Raw genomic sequence first — 12,641 nt, 5'->3', positions numbered from 1 at the left:
ATTTCCCTTCGTCGGGAGTATCCCATATTTAATGGTAAGGAATCCTAACCGAAAAAGAACTTATATTACCTTAGCATTTAAAAAAAAACAACAGACCTTTTCTTCGTTTTCAATAACATCTTAGACATCGATTTTGTAAATTAACCCTTTGATCTATATTCTTTTAGCAAAACTAGTTAAAAAAAAAGGTCCCATAAGGCAATTTCACGACGAAGAAGACAAGCTTTGTCCTTTTCTAGCATTCTTGATGTAGAGAAAAAAGACAAGAAATGCAAGAAAAGCTCAGAGTATTAAAGAAGATGTTATTTTACGGATGAACTTTTCTGTTAGTCATTGATAACTGCATGTGAGTAACTACAGAAAAATGTGAGGTTATTTTCATTTGTTTCTTCTCCCTTCACTTCCTGAAGGCATTGCACGGACCGAGAGCAATATTGCCATCCGTACTATGATTCATTATACACCCTCTGTCCAAAAAGAAACCGAACTTTTCGAAAATAGTAGAAACTAGTGGCGTCACCTGTTGTATCTTTTTGTTATCGAAAGCGGCAATCTTCCTTAGTGTTGTGTCAACAGTTTGTGACATTTGTTTCATTAGAAGCCGAATTATAATCAAGAGTGACAGTGTGTTTTGACGAACAGTCGGAAAATGAGTTTCAAACAGAGAGTTGCGATTGACTTTTGTGTTAAACTTGGTAAAAGTTTTACCGAACGCATCAAATGCTTAAAAAAACATACGTGATGAATGCTTATCCAGTACTCAAGTTTACGAGTGGTTTAAGCGATTTCAAAGTGGTTGTGAGACTCTTGAGGACGATGAAAAGCAGGACCATCCAAAAACTCGACTGAGCAAAGTTGACCGACGACCAATAAATGTATCGAATTGAACACTACAAGGACCTTATTAAAACTCGTAAGGACTCAAAACTTCCTTGAAACGATCGTTACTGGTGACGAAACGTGGTGTTTTGAGTATGAGCCCGAAACAAAGCGCCAGAGTGCTGAGTGGAGACCACCAGAAGAGGGGCATCTGAAAAAAAGTCCAATCCAAAAGTAAAGAAATGCTGATTTGTTTCTACGATTCCAAGGGCATTATCCACAACGAATTCGTTCCGCATGGCCAAACGGTAAATGGTGAGTTTTATCTCGAAATTTTGAAGCGAATGATAGCGAGAATTCGTCCCGTGCGGCATGAATATCGTGATGCAGGCAGTTGGTCACATTTGCACGATAATGCACCACCTCATCGTTCGAACATTGTGAGACAGTTTTTGAGCAAAAACCAAGTTTGTGTGTTGGATCACTCGCCGTAGTCACCTGATTTAACATCCTGTGACTTCTTTCTCTTCCCCCGACTTCATTTGCCGATGAAAGGAAAGCGGCACGACACCATTGAAAACGTTCAAGCGGTAGTAACCACTACCCTCAACACTGTCCCAAAAACCGATATAAAAACCTCATTTAACGAATTAATTGACCGTGCCAAATGCTGTATTGAAGCTAAGGGAGAGTATATTAATTGAAATAAATGATTGGAATAATTATAATTGGCCTGTGTTTTATTTTCTATCAAAAGTTCGGTTTCTTTTCGGACATAGGGTGTATGCAGGAAAGCAATGAACACTAAAGGCTATCCACCGGGGCTTAGAACACTAGAAGGATACACGATTCCAATAAACAATCAAGTGGACCGTGGAATTCCACTGAGCTGTGATTCTCTTGAAGGGAACCCTCGATTCGGACAAACTGTTATCCACCACACTCGAAGAAATTAGGGACATAATCCATAGTGAACAGTAAGTGGTCAGTCGGAAGTCCTCACCTTTGTGATCGTTTAAAAATATTTTGTTTCATCAGTCGAAGTCACTGGTGACAATAATTGCTATATTGGGTGTGCTTGTGGTTTTAGGTTATTAGAGATCCGTCATATTCACCTAATCAGATTATCTCTCCCTAAACCTAAGCACATTCCTGTCTGATATCCATCACATGGATAATGACGTCATCTGGACTGTGAAATTTTATTTGACATGTAAGAAGAGGGTGCTTCTTCGAGTATGGAATCAGAAAATTACATCATCGCTGCGACTTACAAGGTGGCTACGTTAAAAAATAATAAATTATCATTCACTTCATTGCGTTCTTTTATGTTTTTCTGAGTTTTAGTTAAAGTCTTAGTTAAAGTTTTCTGAAATGTAACAAATATGTCCAATATTTTTACGAAAATTTCGAAGGAAAAGAAAAACTGCTTGTCCTGTAAAAATGTAAAAACTTCGATCGGTTTAAGAAAGAAGAAACAAGAAAAAAAGAAATATAACGTATGAAATACAAATATTAAGGGATGTTGAAAAAGGATCATCTGTAATAAGAACTTTTTGACAAGTTGAAACCTGTTAGAACACGTACCGAGAGGGTTTGAAGGACGCACTAGCCACGTCATTCGAAAGGTTTTTTAGTTAATGCATAAACAAAACACATCCACGGTGATAAACAATTTAATCTTCTCGCTTGACTTAATATTATATAAAGAAAAATCATAAGGAAACCGTCTATAGCAGTTTCTGTTTTCAGAAACTGCTATAGACGGACACAGGAAAATTAACTCCGACACCGGATTTCTTCGTAAATAAAAATTAGGTCGCGATAGAATAGTTAAAAGTTGCGAAGGAAAATCCGTTAGATGGATAACTGGACCGACTTCAGAGAGTCATTAAATTTGCATTAATTGGTCTCAAGTCTCACTTGGTTGTCAGCAAAACTCTGTTCCAGGAGCTTTGATGTCCGTTAATTACACAGGCAATGATATGTCACTGTCGCTGGGTGCCTTCAAGCCCCAACATGGTGATTAATTCCTCCTGTAACAGTGTTAGGAGTGCGCATCGATAGATCTGTGTCCGTAATTCTGACGCTAATTGTGATCGTAGGAAGATATTAAATGCTCTTTAATGCCACTCTTTCGTTTGCTGATCACAGTGTTCGGGGGTCACTTGGGAATCGGAGAAAAACACAGAAAAGGAAACCGCTTACAGTGTGATAGCAATCAAAGGAAGAGGGAGCTGGACACTCACTGAATGAGAAAGTCATTTGAATCATTTAGTTTCGTATTTCATTTGCTTACAAAATAAAGTTTATCATTTTTCCCCTCTTCTGTTTTTCTCAAACTTTCGTGTTTTTTTTATTTTTATTTATTTATTTGTTGTATTGAGTAATCTGAATGATACAAGCTGCACATACCAAACTTGCATGGTACTTTCTCCAGAATAAGCTAATATTTTTATCCTCATTGGCTACTTCAGGAAAAACAACGCACAGTAATTTTGTTTTTTTATTCTAAAGACATTTTTATGCTGATTTCAAAATTATATGTTCCTCAAAGGAAACTATATATAAAACTGTCCGTTCTTCCCTCAACCATTATCATCACCACCTGGCCTTCTGCGATCATACACTAGCCATTGCCATGACTTGAAAAAGCCTTGTCACGCAAATATTCAAAACTGTGATTTGCGCATAATTCTGCGCATATATAAAAATATTGCACAGCTGTTGAAGGATATAAAAACGGCTAATGATCACATGTAATGCTTGAATGTACATGAAACTTAATTTACCCTCTACGGCCATGTATGGGATCCTAAAAAGCTTTGAATTTCCTGTTAATAATTGAAAAAGAAACTCCTGATATTACATAAAAGAATAATGAACCACACATGAAAAAATTACTTAGATATTGCGTTAGATATTATCAAAATATCATATCCAGATTAATCACACAGAATATGAGTCCTTTACTAGAAAAGTTGAATATGTAGCGAGCGTGTCCCTTTCTACATTTATTTTGTTACGTAGTATTATCGTGGTACTTTTAAGTGGGTTTTATTGTTGTTAGTTTTTATTATGAATTCTCTACGCTATTATTTTTATTACATATTATATTAATGGCATAAAAGGCGTTAACTGCTTTTTTTTCCCTGATTATGTTACGAAATCTAACTGTAACCAAATTGTGCAATGGAACAAGATGAATTAAACAAATGCCACTTACGCAGCGTATATGCAAAATACTTGGTCACGTGTTCCAGGCAACTAAGAATGCTGTTGTCAGTAATCGTCAACAGCATCCTAGATATGTACTGTGAAAAATCGAAGGATTCTACATTGTATTGTTCGTGAATCTTGATAGTGGGGATAACGATGCTACTTTACTAGGGAATTATTATAGAATAAGGTGGATTCCCGTTGCTTTCCTTGTCCAATATATTCTATGTCGGTATATGCGTTTTCACGAAACCGATTTGTCTGTTTCGAGGGACGATAAACTCACGAATTTTCCGAGAAAACCCTCCACTTCCATATCAGACCTGCTAACTCACCTCTGACTGAAAAGCTCTTATAAAGGTTTCTTCGCGTAATAGAAATGATTCGAAACCAGGTCTTTTCAACCAAAGGCATTTCCGTCGAAAATTCTACGGAGATCCCATTCGAGAAATATACGTGGTAAAGAAACACTAGTAATAAATCGACGCACAAAATCAGTTTTATTCTTGTTCAGAGATTTTCATGCGAGTGCGTTTTTGATATGCTATGAGCAAGCGCGGCACCCATCTTGCGCAAAGCTTTTTCATTTTCAATTCTTCATGCAAAATGTATCCTACACGTTCTTTTGAAATGCCTATAGTCGCAGCAGTTTCACGCACTTTGACTCGCCGGTCATCCAATACCCTATCGTGCACTTGATCAATGATTTCTGATGTTGTTACACTTTTTGGACGTCCTTCACGTGGATCATCTTCAAGGCTGGTACGGCCACGTTTAAACTCGGCAGCCCATTTCTTGATTGTCGAAAACGAAGGAGAAGAGTGCCCATAAACTTTTATGAACTCCGAATGAATTTCTTTTGGCGTTAAACCTTCTTTTACAAAGAATTTTATAACCGCACGATACTCAATTTTATCCATTTCAAGGGATACAGACAACAATTTTGCTTCAGACAGCTGTACAAAACAAACTGCTTGATAGAATAACTTGCAATTTCACACGGATGCGTATGACAGATGTATCAACTTAGAAAAAAAAAATCGTGCCGATAGTTGCCATCTATGGTCGAGACCGAGAATGTTTCAGACCACCCTCGTATGTATATATACGGTGTATATACTTACTAGCAAACCCATTTTTAACTTTAAACATAACTGATCTGATCTGTTCTTATAGTATACTGATCCTCCATCTTTCCGCTGTTTATTTTCTTTAGTTTTTTCCTTAACTTTTCTTTTTTTATTTGGAGAAGGAATGAAAGAGTAAATGATTTCTCCCTCTCTCTCTCTCTCTCTCTCTCCTTAAACAGTATGTGTTCATATTCACTGGGGTTGTGGTTCATTTTAATGCCATTACGCTGTGTTTACTTCCTGTGTAATAAGCCCATGAATCTTGTGTTAGGCAAAAATTACAAGTCATTGATGCTGTTGGTGTACTTAAACGAAATATCTCGAGCAGATGGGGGGTGTCATTATGTTTTATAGCTGCCAACACGTTGAGGAAATAGTTTTATCCTGAATGGAAAGAAAAAAAAAAGGAGGTAGAAACCTTTTATGGGATTTATTGTGCAGTTGTAGTACGTGCTAAAATGTGCTCTTCAGTTATAAACTCCACACAGGAAAATTGAAAGAAACAAACACGTAAATCCACTTTCGATGGAAGCACCATGAAGAAATGGGTTGGTGCAAAAAAAAAAACACAGTTCAGTTAATTCAGCACTGCTGCATCAAGCAAGAGTATTTAATCCTTAAACTGCTTTAACAACTTCCTCTCTTTCTCTGCCTGACTAAATCGTAGCTTAAACCATTAAAGGATTTGCCTGTCTTTGTTTTTCAAGTCAAACATCTCTAAGTACACGGAAAAAAGACGAAGTTAAGATTATAGGTAGTCATTCGGATCGCCAAACTCGCAAGAAAATCAATAAATACTGTGTGTTTGTGTGACTAAAAGTTGCCTTAACTTCTTAATTGAGACTAATACACATGAAATTAGCTGTACCATAATGTACAGATGATGGGATTTGAGAACATTACAAGTTCAAGAAATGCTCACTAGGGGGAGCTACGAACACTATGACTCTGGCGTAAGGACAACTGTCTTGGCTTCCAAAATCATTATCTGTTTATGTGTCGAACATGTGGATTTGCTTATTGGGAAGGAGGGGGAATATTTTTTAGATTTATCGCTGAGACCGCTAAGGTCATAAAATGCCGCTGCATTACGGGTCTCAATTATGTGCATGTGTGCAAGATGATTGGTTTGTTCTGCGGAAGTAGAAACCACGCTTCAAGAAAAAAAGTTGGTATAAGATCGACTAACCTAACCTAATCTGAAAAAAATGATAGCTCTGAGATTTGAATATATTTGTTGGGAAATCGGAGGCTTCAAACAATCACTCACACCGCTTATATATTCACTTCAGAGAACAGTTCTTCATTTTTTGTATTAGTACAGACGTAAGCGAATCATCGTTACTATGACAACATGCAAAGAGATTCTAATTAATAACCATTGCTAGAAGTTGCTCTATTTTTGCATATTGTGTACTGGCATCGAGATTCATCTACTTACAAGGTGTAGTCGAACAGTTTCCAGATTGTATTTTTTTAAAAAATCGTAAGATTCTGACAATTAATTTTAGAAATTTGAAATAGTAGAGAATAAACAAGAAATCTGAATACTTCTAATTACACTGTTTTTGTTAATTATAACATTAACTGTGTAACATTAATCGTAGTTAGTCACGTGCGTCATTTGACATATCAGCCAGAACTTCATTTTTACAAAGTCTTTAGATAATTATTGGCATAATAGAGATCTGATACGCCACATGAATGTATAAGAGACTTCCAAATGTCATGAAGTATGAAGCCCTATTGTTTAAGGTGCCTTGCGATCGTGTAACCGCCAAGGATTCTTAAATTTCTTGGAAAAGAGATCAAATTGGCGACCTAAGGCAATCGCTAGAACCTTCATCGCCAAACTGTATTTCTGGAAATAAAATTTCCCTTTCCAAGCAAACAAAAAATGATTTGAAAGCATCGTCTGAAAATATTTGCGGTGTTAGGAGGAAGAGAGGCCTTCAGGGATGGTGATGGATTCTTCTAGTGGAAAATTTGTGAATAATGACGCTGTCTAAAACTTGACGGGCCGATTTGGATATCAGCTAATGTAAAATGAATTATTTACGAAGGATCTTTATAAAGTTAAAAAACGGTCCCCCCCTGTGTATATTAACATAATTTTAATTACTTCAAGTTTTTTTATATCTTTTAATCCTACAGTAACAAGGCATCAAGAAGGGAAAGCGAAGTTATATTCTGTAAGCCACCAACCAGGAGTCGCCACCAAACATAACAAGAGGGGAGTGATATAGTACACAGTTTCGTAAAACGAAGTAAATATTTCATAGTACTGTATTTTGTTACAGAAAACCCCCAAAATTGAAAAAAAAAAAAACAAGTGTCCTTCACATGCACTAACTATAGCCTTTTTCTCTCCCCTTCCGACATAATTAATGTTGTTTAGATCCCTTACATGAGGTTCTTATTACATCTAAACTCCAGTAAATTAGTTTTCACTCTGTATAAGCCTTGAAGCGATTGTCATCAACCAAGCCGATCTATTAATAGCGCACACTTCAGGATTTCAGAGACAAGGGGAAGGGTAGGAGGGTCCCATCAACCCACTAACTTGACGATGGCGAAACATGTCAGGGTGGTGAAAATCCAGGGAGGGTGACAGCGTCTGTTCTTTGGAAGAATGAATAAACTGACAACCGATTTTTTGAAACCGAAGGTCATCCTTGTTTATTAAAAGTAATCTTTAATTTACATCATGAGCCTATCTTATGATCCAATTAAAGTCTAAAAGTTTCAAACTCTAAAAATTATATGCTGGAAAGGCATGTACGTGGGTGGTCTGAAAAGTTCTCGGCCTAACAATGAAAAATGTAATTTATAATTTCAAAATTATTTTTATTTTTCAACATAATCTCCCTTAAGACTAATACATTTATTCCAGCGCCATTATCCCGTCCCTGTAGTGGTTCTCAGATCTGCAAAATACCCCTCTGTAGCTGCAATCACCTCTTGATCCGAATCAAAACGCTGACCAGCGAGGAAGAGTTTTAGTTTTGGAAGAGATAGAAGTCAGAGGGAGCCAAATCTGGGGAATAGGGTGGATGTTCTAACAATTCATAGTGCAAATCCCTTAATTTTTCCATTGCCAAAACACTTTTGTGGACAGGTGCATTGTCCTGATGAGAGATGATTTTTTCTTCTGCAAACCGGATGTTTTCTCACGAATTTTTTCGTCTAGTCTGGTTAAAAAACGGAATAATATCCCCCTGTTATTGTTTTATTCTTTTCAAGATAATTAACAAAAGCCTTTAGCATCCCAAAACACTGATGCCATGATCTTTCCTGCTGATGGAACCGACTTTGTCTTCTTTGGCGCTGAACAACCGGCTTCTGTCCACTGCTTTTACTACTGTTTGGATTCTGGTGTGTAATGGTGAATCCAAGTCTCATCCATAGTAATAAATCGACGTACAAAATCAGTTTTATTCTTGTTAAAATGCCCCTCCAAGCATTGTTCAGAGATTTTCATGCGAGTGCGTTTTTGATTTGACCATCTTGCGCAAAGCTTTTTCCTATGCAATTCTTCAAGCAAATATATCCTACATGTTCTTTTGAAATGCGTATATAGTCTTAGCAATTTCACTCGCCAGTCATCCAATACCATATCGTGCACTTGATCAATGATTTCTGGTGTTGTTACACTTTTTGGACGTCTTTCACATGGATTATCTTCAAGGCTGGTACGGCCACGTTTAAACTCGGCAGTTAATTTCTTAATTGTCGAAAACGAAGGAGAAGAGTGCCCGTAAACTTTTATGCACTTCGAATGAATTTCTTTTAGCATTAAAGCTTCTTTTACAAAGAATTTTAGAACCGCACGATACTCAATTTTATCAATTTCAAGGGATTACAGACAACACTTTTGCTTCAGACAGCTGTATAAAACAAACTGCTTGATAGAATGACTTGCAATTTCACAGGAATGCATATGACAGATGTACCAACGTAGAAAAAAAAATCTTGCCGATAGTGTTGCCATCTATGGTAGAGGCCGAGAACTTTTCATATCCTCGTATGTATCGGTTAACGTCATGAATATTGATATAATGTTTCGGATTTTAAAGCAACTATGTTTATCACAATCACTCCTAGTATGCGAACTAACACTTAGTTTATAGGGATGAAAATTTAGAACTGTTGATGCAATAAATGTATCCATTTCTACGGGAATTATTTCTTACAGTAGAGGCAAATATTTGAATCAAGAGGTAAATAATAATCTAACTATGGAAGAATAGCAATTAGGTATTATCATAATCCTTCGAACGCGAAAGTATGTTTTGAGGAGATTACATGGAATATTTCATTTATTAGAATATATAAAATAAGTGTAAATCTTTGCAGTAAAATATAATAAAAGTTAAAGTTCTTTTAAAATGCTGTAAATTCTTAGCGCATTGTATCCCAAAAGCTGTTCCCATGTTTCTAATTAGATTTGGTAGTTTTGCAACGCACATTAGAGCCCTTATTTTGCGTGCAAACTCAAATGGAGTTTTATTTTTCTTAAGCGCATTTGTTTATTCCCAAGTACTTACAACCGTAATTTGTACCTTCTTTAAAACGAAAGAAAGGCGAATCTGTGTTGAACGAAAATGCCTTCACCCTATTGGCTACCTTAATTGTAATTGTTTGTTTCTATTCCCTTCTTTACCCTACTCAATATTCAACTCTTGTTGGACGAACTCGCCTTCCTTTAGCGAATGCTAATACTGCATCAAAAGCACGGAATTAAAATAATATTAACGATGTCTTTTTATAGTTTAAAGAAATGGAGAAATAGACTACAAACCGTTTTTTTTTAACACTTTTTTGGCACTTTTCCAAAACCAACAGTTCTCGATGAACTATTCGGTAATATTTCATCAAAGGATGACAACCAAGCGATAAAGAATTAGTTCTTGTCTTTTTTGCTTGCAAAATGACAAATGAAAAGCAGGCAAAGAGAATACTCGTTCCCTGGTTTCCAAACCAGTATACGTTTGAAGAATTCGATATCAGTAACCGAAGGAAGAAGGCGGTGTTTTTGTAATCGTCCCGGTTTGTCATGCCCGTGATCTAAAAAAGTGAGTGACAGTTTACGGGTTCTGAATAGAAACACACTTTCGATAGTTGCTGTTTAAAGACAATAATGCTGGTTATGCTAAGAGTACGTGATTGCTATCTGTGAATATTTTTTTTTTTTTTTCGATTTCTGGTACATTTTTAGACATTAATTCAGAAAATGTTATCATAAATAATTCAAGATAAACCATGGAAAATCAAAATAGTTTACAAAGAAATTTTAAAGACAAAAAAAATCCTGAAACCCCCCCCCCCCCTAATTTTACGTGATTAAATTATTATTATTATTATTATTATCTGAGACCTTCAGGGAATCAAGGACTCATCTGGGAGGCTATAAGTCACCCAAACCAGCTATCATACCCTCCCTTAAATTCATTCACACTGCACTCACTACCCCAAAGGGCAAATTATTCCACTCACTCAGTTATGCCATTTCTTGTGGCATAACCCCGCTAATATAATGTGCCGCTGGAACTCTAATCACTCCCAAGTACATAACTTTACACTTACTAACATTAAATTCACAGCCATTTTCGCTTGCCCAAATTTCCAGTCTATTCAAATCATTTTGTAAGTGCCGAATATCAGTAGCATCCTTGATTGCTCTGCCTATCTTCGCATCATCGGCAAACAATTGCACATCTGATGTCAGACCCTGCCTGATGGCATTAATGTACAGATTGAACAATAATGGCCCAAAGAGTGAACCCTGGGGTACACCACTGGTCACCTTAAATCTGGCAGATTCATCCCCAAATTAGAATGATTTTACTATTAAGGAATAAAATCTTATTGTTATTATTATTTGTTAATTCTAAGAATGAATCACGGAGTTCAAAACAATACTTTACCTCGTGAAACTGCAAGCGAAAAATATTCTCTTCTCATTGGTCATTTAAGTTTGTAATGCTAAAATGCCAACTTATCTTGAATGCGCATGCTACTACAGCTAATTGGTAGCAATAACAATTACTGTATATGTAAATTAGCAATTAAATAACTGTGACAACAAATTAATAATTTTAATTAATTATTATTTAAAGTTATAATCTATCAGTCATTTTATCAAGCTATTCTTCAACAGACATCAGCAATTAGAAAACGCAAAATTAAGAATTACTCAATTACAGTAAAATTAAGAATTTAACAGGTGTGATTTTGTTATCATAATAATATAATCCCAAATTCTTACTTATATATTCTTAAAAATCACAAATAGCTTATAAAATAAATATTTAAAGATTATGAAATGAAAATAACAATATTATTATTTTTTAATATTTTTAATATTTTTTAATTATTTCTAAAAATCATTAGAACACCATTTTGAAATGAGTAAAGTAACAGTTAAAAATAAAATATTTTTATTTTGTTTCGTATCGCATGTGAATGTTAATGCTATACACTATAACAGTATAAGGAAAAGTTCGTAAACATGATTTTTTCTCTCTCAGTATAATGATATTAAACTGAGGAGAATAAAAACAAATAACTTAAGATGTTTATTGCAGTAACAGTCTTATTTCAGTTAGTTAAATTAATAATAAGTGAGCTCTCGCCAGGTGCATAATAAAATACTAAAATATATTGCCATATAACTTTAATTTGAAATAAATAAGATATTATAATACATGATATTATGGATACATCCATAATATCATCTATACCGATGTATAGATGATTGTCATTATCGATCTTCTTCAATTCCCTGCATAGTTCGGTGACATATGGGTCAAGAACGTCTTCAGTAAATGCAATTTTTGGTCACTTGCTGCACACAAAAAGTTCTGTTTGTCCATACAAGCCTTCTCAGACGACAACGATCTCTTTTCTTACAGACTGCTTTAGGACCACAGATACGCTTCTTGACTATCAAAGCGGGTTATTTTTCCATTGCTTAAACACTCGGGATATATCACCTTTGGTTTTCCTATTGTAATCAATACTGTTGACGATTAGCAGCGTTCTTAAATAGTTGCTTTATAACACGTGGTGACGCATGTGACCAAATATTTTGCATATATGCTGCGTAAGTGACGTTTACGTACATCTGCATAAAGCTAATTCAATGGACAGTATGTCTATAAGAGAGTATACACGGTATACTCTCAGTAAATTGACTACACGCTGTATAATATGGATGTGTCAATAATATAGTTCATTTTAATAGATTTATTTTATTTTCTTAAAAAATTTCCTATTAAAACGGTCCGTTGACAAACATTAATGAGTCTACATACTAGATTTCATTAAAATTCGTCAAACTAGGAAAGTATATATATATATATATATATATAATCTGATTCGGCAAATGATGCAGCGCATTGTCCTGGCCAACTTGATATCATCTTGTTATCTCCGTAATCAATTAAGCTGAATATTTAGGTAGACCCGTTT

The sequence above is a fragment of the Typopeltis vanoorti genome, chromosome 19 (assembly GCF_054136105.1).
Source record: "Typopeltis vanoorti isolate ZY-2024b chromosome 19, IOZ_Tvanoo_1.0, whole genome shotgun sequence".
Taxonomy (NCBI): domain Eukaryota; kingdom Metazoa; phylum Arthropoda; class Arachnida; order Uropygi; family Thelyphonidae; genus Typopeltis; species Typopeltis vanoorti.
Note: the sequence above shows the minus strand (reverse complement) of the source record.